Consider the following 12,517-nt stretch of genomic DNA (forward strand, 5'->3'; position numbering starts at 1 on the left):
ATATTTATTTCGTTCTACTATGGCATCTATTGCTAATGTCGCTAATTGAATATCAGAAAACAATATCTATCAATTTGCCCATGAAATATTAATTTTTTTTATTTTCAAAATTATTTCTTAAATACCTTTCAAACTTCATGCGCACTTTTGCTGCTATTGCATGCACGTCCGTGTACGAGTATATGTATGTACATATGTATATGCACATCTACATTTCGCCCGCCCACTTATAGTCAAAACACATAAATGTAAGTACGTTTTAAGATGTTGACAGAAAAGATAAAAGTCAAAACAACAATCAGTTCGCTCGATTTCAGTAGCCACCATCGGCTACGAAAATCACTCAGCGGCAATTGTGTTCCTCGTTGCTCTCTATTCCATTCGTCTCAGTCTCCTCAATCTGTTTTCAAGTGTTTTGCCTTCTTTCGGGACTCACTCGAATTTTCGCAGCGCTGCGCACGTTTAGTGCCAAATTTACTGGCTCACTGGCCGGGTTCACTGGTCTTAACTATTTTAAAATACATTCAAATTCTAGCAGTACCTTTTGAACAAGTTGGTGGCGGGGAAGCGGGCGCAACGCGCAGTAAAGCCGGTGGTGTATACGTCTTCGGCTAGCCGCTCATAAAAGTGCGTTGCAGGTAAATTTTTACACTTTTATTTCTAGCAATTTCATTCTTAGTCGAGCTTTTTACGCTTTAATTCGCCGAATTGTTGGTTTTCTCGTTTTTTGCTTTGCTTGGGCAAATCAGAAATTTTGGCCGCCAATAAGAAGTGGTTGTCTACTCGAAAATCCAATTGTTATCCAAATTGCAGCGCCACTAGAGTGCGCACAGCTTAATTTTCTTCAAAGTTTAAACGTCTACCGTCAGCTGCAATTTACGTACGCACGCACATATGTATGTATGTACGAGTATGTACTTATACGGCGTGTAGCATATCACGTAATTAGTCCGCTACACGTTTTTCAGAACTTCGAATCAGTAAATATAGCGGTTTTCAGCTAGCCTCCCTCACTCCCGTGCTGCTGTCGTTACATGGCGGGCGATAAAGTTGACCGAAATATTGATGAATACTACTGCGTTCGCACAGTGGGTTGCTATGGAAAAATATGCATGCAAAAAACACGGAAAATATTTTGCGCGCTTGTCAGTGGAATGCTTGTTTAGAGTGTAGAGAAAAATTCCATACAAAACTACTTAATAGCATTGAAATTGAAGTTACTTACCTTGAGTTATGAGGTGAAAAAACATTTAAAGGTCTGCGCTTGAAGCTCAATTTAGAAACGATTAGCTGAAACGGTCGAGTAAAGCGCTGAAAAAATCCATCTCAAATGGTGATTTGTGCGGGTATGTCAACATGGAGGCTCCGTGAGTTGAGATCGAGCAATGAAAAATTAAAAATTCCGAAGCAGCCAGGAGTCAAGAGACAGCTTGAGCGGAGGTACACTTGCCTTAGTTATGCGATTCTTTGATGATAATACCATATTTCTAGCCAGGCTAATTAGTCCCACTGTATTGCCTTTTTTATAAATCAACAGTTGTCGCTTAAAAATGGCATCCGTAGTGGCTGAAGGAAGTGTAGCGTAACTCTGTTTCGGATTAGTACAGGAGAGTGCAGTTCCATTAAGGGGTGCGTAGGTTCGATTCTACGTTCATTAAACCGCAAAATAATAGAAACAGTTTTATCTAATAGCGTTCGCGCCTCGGCAGCCAATGGCAAACTTCTGAGTGTAGTTCTGCCATGGAAAAACTCCTTGTAAAAATCCATTTGTCGTTCGGAGTCGGCTTAAAACTAGTAGGTCCCTCCATTTATGGAAAAACATTACGACGTACACCACAACTGGGAGGAGGAACTCGGCCAAATACCCTACAGAAGTATACGCGCCAATTATTTATTCCTTATTTTTACATGAGAGTGCCTTCCTATGCTACTCCAGCAAGGCGCTGCAAGTAGTCAATCAGATCCACTTTTGGAAGGAAAGCACTTAGTAGGCTGTAAAACACAACGTAATATTTATTGAAACTGAAAATTCGGTCATCTTTAAATCATAAAAACTGTAAGTTGAGTGCGCATATGCACATAATCATTTTTCGACTTTACTTGCTTTACGAATTCAGGTGTTACTAGTGTCGCCCGAAATATCACGATCAGGGTCTCTTATCTCGCATATCTATATAACATAGAGATAGGCATCACATTTTGTCACCAATATTTTCGCTTTCTGCATAACCAAGTATTATCGTACAACTCAAACTGACAGCTGTCTGCCAAATTTCTAAACGCTGTGCTCCATTGTAAATTGCCACGAATGTTGGTTAGCCCGCATGCCAGTAATTCGGACCTCCATAGTGTTCGCTTTTCAGCTGTTTCATTAAACATACGGAGGCCGCAAATTGAGAGAACCAATTTGAAATAAAGAGCATACAATTTTAATTTCGCTTTCTGCACTTAACACACACACACACACACATGACTGCGCGCTGTACGCAAACAAGCAACAACAGTCGCACGTACGAGAGAGTAGAGCCAATCAGTAGCGGAGCCGTATTCCTATCGGAGTTTGAGAACCAGGAAAATATGATAGTTGTGACCATTGCTTATAAGGGTACTCATTTTAGTCATTCATTCATCCAGATACCTGCGATAATGAGCGCAAATATGGCAGTCCAATAGAGAAACATACATAAGTGCATACATATATATGCATGCGAACATGCGATTATCCACGCGCAATCTCTGCAGAGCGACGAATGTTTGGGGTGCTCCGGCCCTCGCTCGCACGACTTGACTATTTCAGTGCTTGGCATGTCGCTTTGATTATAGGTTGTGTTGTTTGTGGGTCGGAGTCGTTCGCGTGCCCGTGTTCGGAGTAGTCATCCGTCGTCATTGCTGTTTGTATTTAGAGACGCGTTGTTGGTTATATTCATTTTCGATATACATGTATATGTATATATTTTTTACACATACACACTTATATGTATTTACATATATACTGCTTTTGTTATCTGGTCAGGCGGTCTTGTGTTCTTGAATAGTGCTTCAAAGAAGAGACCCCCAATCAACGTTACGCGCACTAACATACATGAAATGTTTGTGAAATGTTGCATATATTCGCTCAAAACATATAAATTAATTTAAGGAGCAACGCAAGGAAGAAAAGTAAAGAATAAAGCAGCTAGAAATTAAGAAATAGAGAAAGTGAGCAAGCAACTAGCCAGCAGAGTAAAGGAGAAGCTCTGAATAGTCAGCACACACAAATTACAACAATTGATGGAATATCGAAGATAACCACAGAAATTTAAGACTGCAAAACAGCAAAGGAGTTCCAACCGCTTTGGTCGCTTTGCTCACCCACGCCTTTCCTAACAAAGAATGTGACACTGCTGTTGCTGGAGCAGGTCGCCGCGACCGGCTGTGCTATCTTTTGCGCGTCGTCTACCGACTTTGAGTTGCACTGAAATCGCCGGAACTCTGAAGCGAAGTCCAACACACACAGACCAATTGAGGTTTTCTCGCCACCCCAGAGTCATTCATTCGCCGCCACAGCTCAGCCGCACTCTGTTGAATTCAGTATTCAGTTGTCAGCCAACAGCCAAAAAGCCAACAGCAGTTCATAACAGCAAATCCACACACGGGGTACCTGTCTATATACAATACATACATACATGTGGTACATGTGTGTGTACATTCATGCATACATAAGCGCACACACAGGCATACCAGCAGGCGCACAGCGTATTCAACATGAGAATCAAAGCGCAAATAAGAAAGTCATAAAAATAAAATAATTATTCAGCACATATCTTTTGCGGCCTTGTCATCGCGAACAAAAAAATATTCGAATTCCGCGTTGCTGTGTGTTTTATAAGTTTTCTTTTTCACATTTTGTGCAAAATATTTGTTAAGGAGCAGCAGCAGCATTGGCGGAAGCACCAGCCATTGCAAAAATAAAAGCGCGCAGTGAACTAACAGCAGCAGCAACACAGCAAACGTTACACGATTAGCCAACACTTTGTAGCCGCCATTGTTAAGTTGTCAAGGGTGGTAAGAGAAAAACATAAAGCAGTGCGCCAATTGGAATTCTTTGCCCGGCGGACTTAGTGACCCTTCGAAGGCTGCTGCGCCGCATCGCGCCTCACCACGCCAACTCACACGCCCAACCCGCGCCGCTGGCGTCACACTACCTTTTGCCAACAACCTTCCGCCTGTCCCGCTTGGCCCTAAAAGCGCCTGACATCCAACTGTGATATACCCTGATACTGATTTTTGTGTTCGTTGTCGTCGTCATCGTCGGCGTCATTATTTCTATTCTTTTTTGTTTTATAAATTGTATGCATACATACATTTCAAATTACGTTTTGTGTATTTGTGTGCCTTTCTCGTTCGTTTCGTTGCCGTCGCCGTTGCCGTTGCCGTTGCCTTTTTGTGGCTCGTTGTATATTTGCATCGTTGAGGGCGGAAACAGCCGCCACGCCGCAATCGTTGTCGATTATGTTCGTAAAATAAACGAGAAATATTTTATGTTGATGTTAAGGAAATGCGCCGCCACCCAATAAAAGTGTGGCAACGCCCGTGCTCTTGCTATTCTTGCGCGACATGATGAAAGTAGAGTTGAAGTGTATAAATGTTTTGCGTGTGACGAGCGTGTAATAGAATCAGTAGCAGTAGTCGACAGAAAAGGCTTTATTCTCCCCTCCCCTCCTCCAGCTCCTCATACTCCTCCTCCTACTACTGCTCTTCTTCTTCGTCCATGTGATATGCTATAAATGAACACAATTTGGTGGTAACTTTTTGCCAGCGTGGTTGAAAGAAAAGAGAAAGGTGGGGAATTCACCTTCCAACAACCAACAAACACAGCAGCCGCTTCCAAAGCGCCAACAATACAGTTCAACTATCTGCGTTGTACAACGGAACAGCAGCAGCAGCCTGCAAAGCAGCAAATCAGCAAATCAATTTTACATGAGATATACAACGCACACATTCGCATTCACACCCATATATACATACAAGCCTACGTATGTTCGTACTCACATAGCAGTCGTAACATTTAAAGCAAAGCGCCATCGAAGCAAACAGTCAACTAACTGTTTAACCAACCAGCAGCAGAAGTGCACAAAGTGCCGCGTAGAACGTGAAAAGAAGGTAAGAAATTTATATTGGCGACGCTTAAAAGAAAGCGTATTCAAAAAGTAACTGCTGATAAATGATGATGATATTCGTTTTTTTTTTGCTTAAAATTTTCATTGCTTTATGGCCAAAATTGTTGCATTGGTTCGCCGTGGCTTTGACGAATTCGAATCATTTTTTTTCGTCCGCTGCTGACGTCATAAGTGCGCATCACTCCGTGAAGTCGAAAACACAAGAAGTGCAAAGCAAATTTTATAAGGCCATACATTTTATTTAAGTGTAAAGTGTTTGTGAAGTGAAATGCAGTATTTTTTAAAGAATTTAATACCGGAGCAAATCGCAGTCCGCTTTTGCGCTCCCTTTTTCGTGTTGTAAATGCAGAGAAAAGGACACTGAATGTTCTGCGCTCTGTAAAAATATTTGTATTTGAGTGAATGAGAAAGTTTTTATAGCGAATTCTGCAAACATTAAAAATATAAAACTGTACAAATTCTACAAAAACCAATCGGATTTATACTACGTTCACATAGATCGATTGTGGTTATCTCTATACTATTGCGAGTACACATGGTTGCAAGTGAATGTACATCGCATTAGGGTGTGCCACTTTTCATCGGTACTGTTTTTCCATCGTAAATGTGAAATTTATTATACAAGGTGGCGCAAAATTAATCACCCTATCGGAAGATTTATAATTTTTGCAAATGGTGTCGTACGTCAATCATATTTGGCACTTGGGAACTAGACAGCTGCTGTATAAATAAAAAAATAAATAAATAATTGACGCGTACACTACTGTTAGGTGTTTGGCCGAGCTCCTCCTACTATTTGTGGTGTGCGTCTTGATGTTATTGCATAAATGGAGGGACCTACAGTTTTAAGCCGACTTCAAAAGACAATGTGGACCCTTTTCATGGCGAAAATACACACAATGCACAAACGGGCATCAATGGAGCGCGTAAAGGTGAAAATAAAGATTTCCATCACTCAAAACCACTCAGTTTTTTTAGTAAAAAACTTATGCAAAAAGTTAGTGGATAATTGAATTTTAAGAATTTCGCTAAAATATTGCGATTTACGTGAGCTGAACCGATTTGGAAATATTTCGTGAATCCATATAATTAAAAGCGTGAGAAAATACCATTCCAGTGAGTCGAAAAACGTTTTCAGTGATACCATAGAAGTTCAAATTGGTCAAAATTGGCTGAATTATTCCAATTTTCCTTAAAATAAATTTCGATAAAATTTGTAAACTTTTTCGTGCAGAACTTTTAAGCTTGAAATTCTTCCATTATCTGAATTTAGTTTTTGGAAAAAATATTTTGTTAAATTAATTTTTTTTATATTTCCAAATATTGCTTTTATCTGAGGTTAGCTTTTGGAAAAAATATATTTTTTACATTAATTTCACATATAAAGGAGGTATTTTCTAATTCTACTATTATCTGAGGTTAGTTTTTGGAAAATATATTTTTTAGAAATTGATTTTATATAAAAGAAGAAAAAATACTTTTTTTATTTATTTCACTTATAAAGGAAGTATTTTCAAATTCTTCTACTATTTGAGGGTAGTTTTTGGTAAATGTATCTTTTAAAAATTAATTTTATTAGAAAGAAGAAAAAATATATTTTTTTTAATTAATTTCACTTATAAAGGAGGTATTTTCAAATTCTTCTACTATTTGAGGTTAGTTTTTGGAAAAACAATTTTTTAAAAATTACTTTTATAAAGGAAGCATTTTCATTTTCTTCTATTATTTTAGGTTATTTTTTGGAAAAAATATTTTGTAAAAGTTAACTTTATTTATGAAGGAGGTATTTTCATTTTCTGCTATTATATGAGGTTAGTTTTTGTTAAAATTTTTTTTTTTTTAACTAACTTTATTTATAAAGGAGGTATTTTCAAATTCTTCTTTTATCTGAACTTAGTTTTCGAGAAAAATATTTTTTTAAAAAATTTTCTGACAAATTATTGTAATTTTGCATATGTATATTTTAGGTTAGTTTTTGAAAAAAAAAAAAAAAATTTGCAAAAGGTATTTTGCTTATAAAGGAAGTATTTTCAAATTCTTCTGTTATCAGAGGTTAGTTTTTGGAAAAAATATTTAAATAAATTGGTTTAACTTACAAGCGAAGTATTTTTAAATCGGTTCAGCTCCCGTTAACCCTAATAATTTTTTCGATGTATTTTGGCGGAAGTCTTAAAATATAATAAATCTTCTAAGTATGACAGAAAAACCGCCACGGTTTTGATAAGGCACCCTAATGTACAATCTTATAATATACATACATATGTACATATGGCGCTTAACAGACAAGGAACTGTTCGATACGCGGAGAATAGCAAACATCTGTCTATTACTCTTTCAGTGAAATACAAATAATTCCAAAAGTGAAAAGTTGCCAGAGTTAACGGACTACATTTTTTTTGCTAAAAAAGTGAAAGATCAACTGATTTATAAAATATTAATTCATGTAGGTATACATAGGCGTAATTTTAGTACTCAGTACACTTATTGAGGTAGAAGTATTTTTTTTACAAGCCGTTCGCCCTTCGTCAGACATTGACAAGCCAACGCGCGCTTTTTTGCATTGGAAAAGCTTCTCATATATAGTAAACCAGTCGCTATTGGGAGGCGGCTTAAAACTTCACATATAGTGGAATATCAAAATACAAACTTTAAATACTTAGGTGAAGAAGGTTTGAACCAAAAAAGTTAATTTCTCTCAATTGATTTAGAGTTCTTGTGTTTCACTGCAAAATTATTAATTAAAATAAAAATGCAATAAGCAAATTACACGACACATAATCCAAAATAATTAAATCAATGTGAAAAATTGCGTTCCAAGGAAAATCCAAAGAAGTTTTATTGATGTGTTGTGTAAACTGTACAAGTATGAAAATTAACAATATTTCGCTTTAATGATTTATTATTAGGGCAGCATTCGCTAATTGCCTTTTCATTCGACATAAAACCGCGACGTGCTAAATAAGTGGATATCTGTGCTATCTTTTAATTTTCCATAATTTCAAATGCTATCAACCATTAACAATTTATATAGCGAAATAGCTGTTCCAACCAATACTGCCAATCTAATACACAAAATACGCCTTAAAATATGCTGCGCCGCAAAATATACTACACTGAAAAGCTGGTACAATGAATTTTCTTTTGCAATTGTTTCCTTGGAAACGCGATTGGACAAAGTACTTCGAAAATTGTTCAAACGAATGCAAAAGTGTATGAATCATGAATGAAAAATATTGCGAAAAATAATAAAACCATTTTCAATCATCAATGCTTAATTTCCTCATTGCTAGGTCAGAAATACAAATAGGAACTCTTGTAATCCTAGGCATCGCTTCGATGCTACTTCTCTATAGACCAACTACGGGCAAAAATTTAAAGCGTCTTGCATCAAGAAAGATCAGCCGGAAATGGTTCTTTGATGGCTTGCTGGATGAAATCTGCAATACTAATTATAAACAAGCGCATTTTCATCATCTTCAGTGGATGGATGGCAAATGCAAAATGCAAAATACCCAAACTTACTTGGTTCGAATGTGTCACAAAAAGAACTTCTACTCCAAATTAATAAAGCTCAGGCCTGGCGTTGCGTACTTTATTGCTATTCTTACTGTGCATTACTCACGGCAAAAGGCTGGATAAAATGATTACTAATGCAAGCGTAGAGGTGAAAATTTATTAGAGACCGTTGAGCAGCTTTTGGATAGATGTCCAACTTTAATGTGTAAACTTAAAAACTGCTGATAGTTTTGAAAGCATTTGAGTACAAAACTCTATAGAATCTGTGTGAAATTAATCACCACAATATACACCCCCCAAATTACTTTAAAGGCACCAGAAGAGAGGGCACAAGGCAAGATAAAGGGAGTTATAGAACTTTGACTGAAATAATTTAGTTAAGACAATTTTGAGCTAGTGAGGCTTTGGGCTCATTTGACTCATATTTTTTACCGATTTTTGTGGTCATAGCATATTTTAAAGGCTTAACGCTTTCGTAACTTTGTGTAAAAATTTCAATCGAATCAGAGCAAAACTGAGGGAATTATAGAACTTTGACTGAAACAATTTATCTAGTTAAGGAAATTTGGAACTGGTGAGGGTGTAGATTCATTGACAAGTTTTCAAATTGGGAAGTTCTGAATATTTATTAATTTATTTTTTATAAAAAAATTTATTTTAGAAAACAAAAAATATTTTGGAAAAAAAAAATTATTTTGGAAAAAAAATTGGGGCACGCACTTTTATAGCGCTTTAAATTCTAGTATAACAAGGTGCAAGTTGCTCAACATTTTCGTTAATTTTTGACAATTTTTTTTCGCTGACGATGTTTCTCATTTTCTTCGTACAAAAAAAGTGCATTTTTAATTGGAGAAAATACGCAAAACCTTCAAGGGAATTAATTATCAAAAATCAATGAACAGTTTGAGCGAATTCCAACTTGAATTTTATTATATTTTATTATTTACTAAAATTTAATGGGTTATGAATCTGCGTACACAATTTTTATTCTAATTTAGATTCTTAAGGCGCGCATGCAGCTTGAAACTCACGACATTCGGTTTTATGTTACCCGAAGGTGCTGGATTTATATCCGGCCTGAACCAACTACAACAGCAATGCTACTTATTTGTATGGCCACACCTATTATGCTTGTGCGCCTACTTATCAATCTATTAATAATTTATACAATGACCGCAAAACTACCTAGAACGCAATTTAATTCAACATGCCAAAATATCCATCATTTCCCTTTCTTTTAATTCCACCTATAAATTACAATGCATCTCAGCTCTAATCTAAACTTCGAAAAGTCAAATTAGCGATAAAAAATAAAATGTCTGATTTGCAAGCAGCTGAAAAATCGCTTTCGCAAACAAACGTAAAAAGCGAATAAATGTAGTAGGGCAGCTAAAGCCTGCAATAAAATATGAACAAACAAGTGAAGTGCAAATAAATATAATTCGCCAAAGAAATACAAAAATACATACACATAAATGTATAGGCGAAGCAAATTTTGCGAAAACCAGATTCAATATTTAGGTGGCAGCCAAAAGAAGCGAATTCGAATAGCGAGCAAAGTGTCAATATAAAAATTAGTCACAAAATAATTAGGGACGAAAAAGAAAAGAAAAAAACAAAAGAAAAAACCAAAATCACAAAAAAACAAAAAAAAAAGGGTGGTCCCACATTATCATATGCAGCTACTTGAAATAGTGTATTTTTACAACGTAAATTAGATAGAAAGGTAAAACTCGTTTGCGAGAAAGAAATTTTATCGCGAAATTGAGCCACACGAATTTAGTACAAAAGCATACTTAGTACGTAAGATGTGGCGATAGATGTGTGCAGAAACAAGTTTTGTTAAAATACTTTACATTGCTAATTTACCGCTAAATTTGTGGTAATCTGAAAGTGCTGTGCAAAAATATTTTTTTGTATTTTTTTTTTTACTTTTTTTGTTGTTTTTGATTGTCAAAGTGAGAATGTTAAATATGTGCATATTGTGGTTTTAATGTTGAAAGCTGTAGATTGGAATTTTCATAAAAAACTATAAGTTCGTTAAACTTTGTTGGGCGTTGGGATTAAGTGAAAACAAAAGTGTGCATAATCTATTCAGTAACTCGAAAAAAAACTAATCACTCGTCATTCGTTTCCGCAGCAGGAAAGCAATGTGATTTTTTTACAATAATATATTTTTTTAACTTTATTTTTTTAATATAAAATTTTTTTACGTTATTTTTTTTTTAATACATATGTATATATATTTTCTTAAATTTATTTTTTTTATTCTTTTTTGTTTAAATTTTTTATTATACATATAATATTCAAAAACTAAATGCTATGGAATTATCTACCAGATTATAATAAAAAAAGTTCATTCCAATAATATTTCTGTTCTCAAGCTCTTAAAAAAACGTTAACCTACCTAACCTAGCATCAAAAAAGATGATGCTCAATCTAGCATATGTGGATGAATATAAAGTCGAGTCGTATTGAATAAAAGGATTTTGTCCTGAAAAATTGCCATTCCTTTTTTGCAATCACTTCCTTCTTTGAATAAAATCTTTTTTCTGCCAGCCATTTCTTAAAATTGGGAGAAAATAGTACCCTGATAGACGGGACAGAGCCAAATCCTGAGAATAGAGGATGTTAAACGAGTTGGAATCATATTTCCATTAATTTTGCGACCGAGATTGCTGAGGCGTAAGCTGGTGCATTGTCGTAATGGAAAAGGAAAGCCGCTCGACTTCCTCGATTCCAACTAATGCCACAGTCAAAGAAATAGCCCAATCTGACTGAAACTTGGCGTGTATTCTTTCAAGAAATGGTACTAACTAAATATAACCTCGATAAACGCCAGTAGTGCCATCTCGCTGACTTTGCACGGACTTTTCAAAGGACGCTCGTATATGGAATAAAGTTCAAAAATCCAAGAGAAAAAAATTGTAAATCCCCGCGATTGTTTAACCGCTTAAAATTTGCACTTCTTTTACTAAAATTTCATAAAACACGTTATTCCGTACCCAAAATTTGTCTAAACATCTCAAATGAAAAAATTCAAAATTTAGATAAAAGTTTTATAATTTTTCTAAATTTCAATTTCAAAATTCTTTTAAAATTCAAATTCAGAAAGCGCCTGTAATTTGCACTTATTTTATTAAAATTTCGTAAGCCATGCCCGAAAATATTCTAAACTGAATGAAAAAGTTCAAAATTTAGATAACATTTTTCTAATTTTTCTGAATTTCAATTTCCAAATTCTCTTAAAATTCAATTTCAGAATGCGCCTGAAATGTGCTTAAAATTTCATAAGTCTGCGTACCTGAAAATGTTCTAAAATCTCAAACTAAAAAGTTCAAAATTTAGAAAAATTCAACCAAGATTTATTTATTTTTTCAGATAAATTTTTTTTGAATTTTTCTAAATTAAAAAAAAAAAATTTTTTAATTAAAAAAAAATAACAAAAAATTTATAATTCAATAATTTAATACTCAATAATTCAATTCAATAATTTAAAGTTTTCAAAAAACTTAAGTTAAAAAAAAATAAAAAAAGTTTGCTCATAAAAAAGTATTTTTTTTTTTAATTTTTCTAACTTTTGTATAAAATCTGAAAGTTTTATGTGTACGATTTTTAGTCAAAGAAAGAAGAATATTAAAAATAAATAAAATAAACGCAATAAAAATTGTAAATATTAAAAAAAATTATGATGCACTCAATCATTACGCTCGCGACTGTCTCTATAACAGCTGCTTTAACACTGATTCCTACGGGGAGTTCTGTCATAAAAAACACCCTATATATATGTATACATCTATATCTACACGCACATATGTATGCTTGCTTTACATAAATAATCG

The 12,517-nt window shown here is 34.9% G+C and overlaps 1 protein-coding gene across 3 annotated transcripts in view; it reads left to right on the top strand.

Moving 5' to 3' along the window:
• The first annotated feature begins 471 nt into the window (after positions 1 to 471).
• Positions 472 to 12,517, top strand: part of LOC128868041 (transcription factor E2f1) — a 66,507-nt gene continuing 54,461 nt past the window's right edge. The window contains exon 1 of one of the 3 annotated variants that reach the window (XM_054109775.1): positions 472 to 638. The gene's annotated coding sequence lies outside the window, so the exon portion shown is untranslated. Of the gene's footprint in view, positions 639 to 2,824; positions 5,143 to 12,517 lie in introns of those variants that run through there. The other 2 variants (XM_054109790.1, XM_054109783.1) reach the window with 2 other exon arrangements.

This window comes from Anastrepha ludens, chromosome 2, assembly GCF_028408465.1.
Source record: "Anastrepha ludens isolate Willacy chromosome 2, idAnaLude1.1, whole genome shotgun sequence".
In the NCBI taxonomy this organism is placed as follows: Eukaryota; Metazoa; Arthropoda; class Insecta; order Diptera; family Tephritidae; genus Anastrepha; species Anastrepha ludens.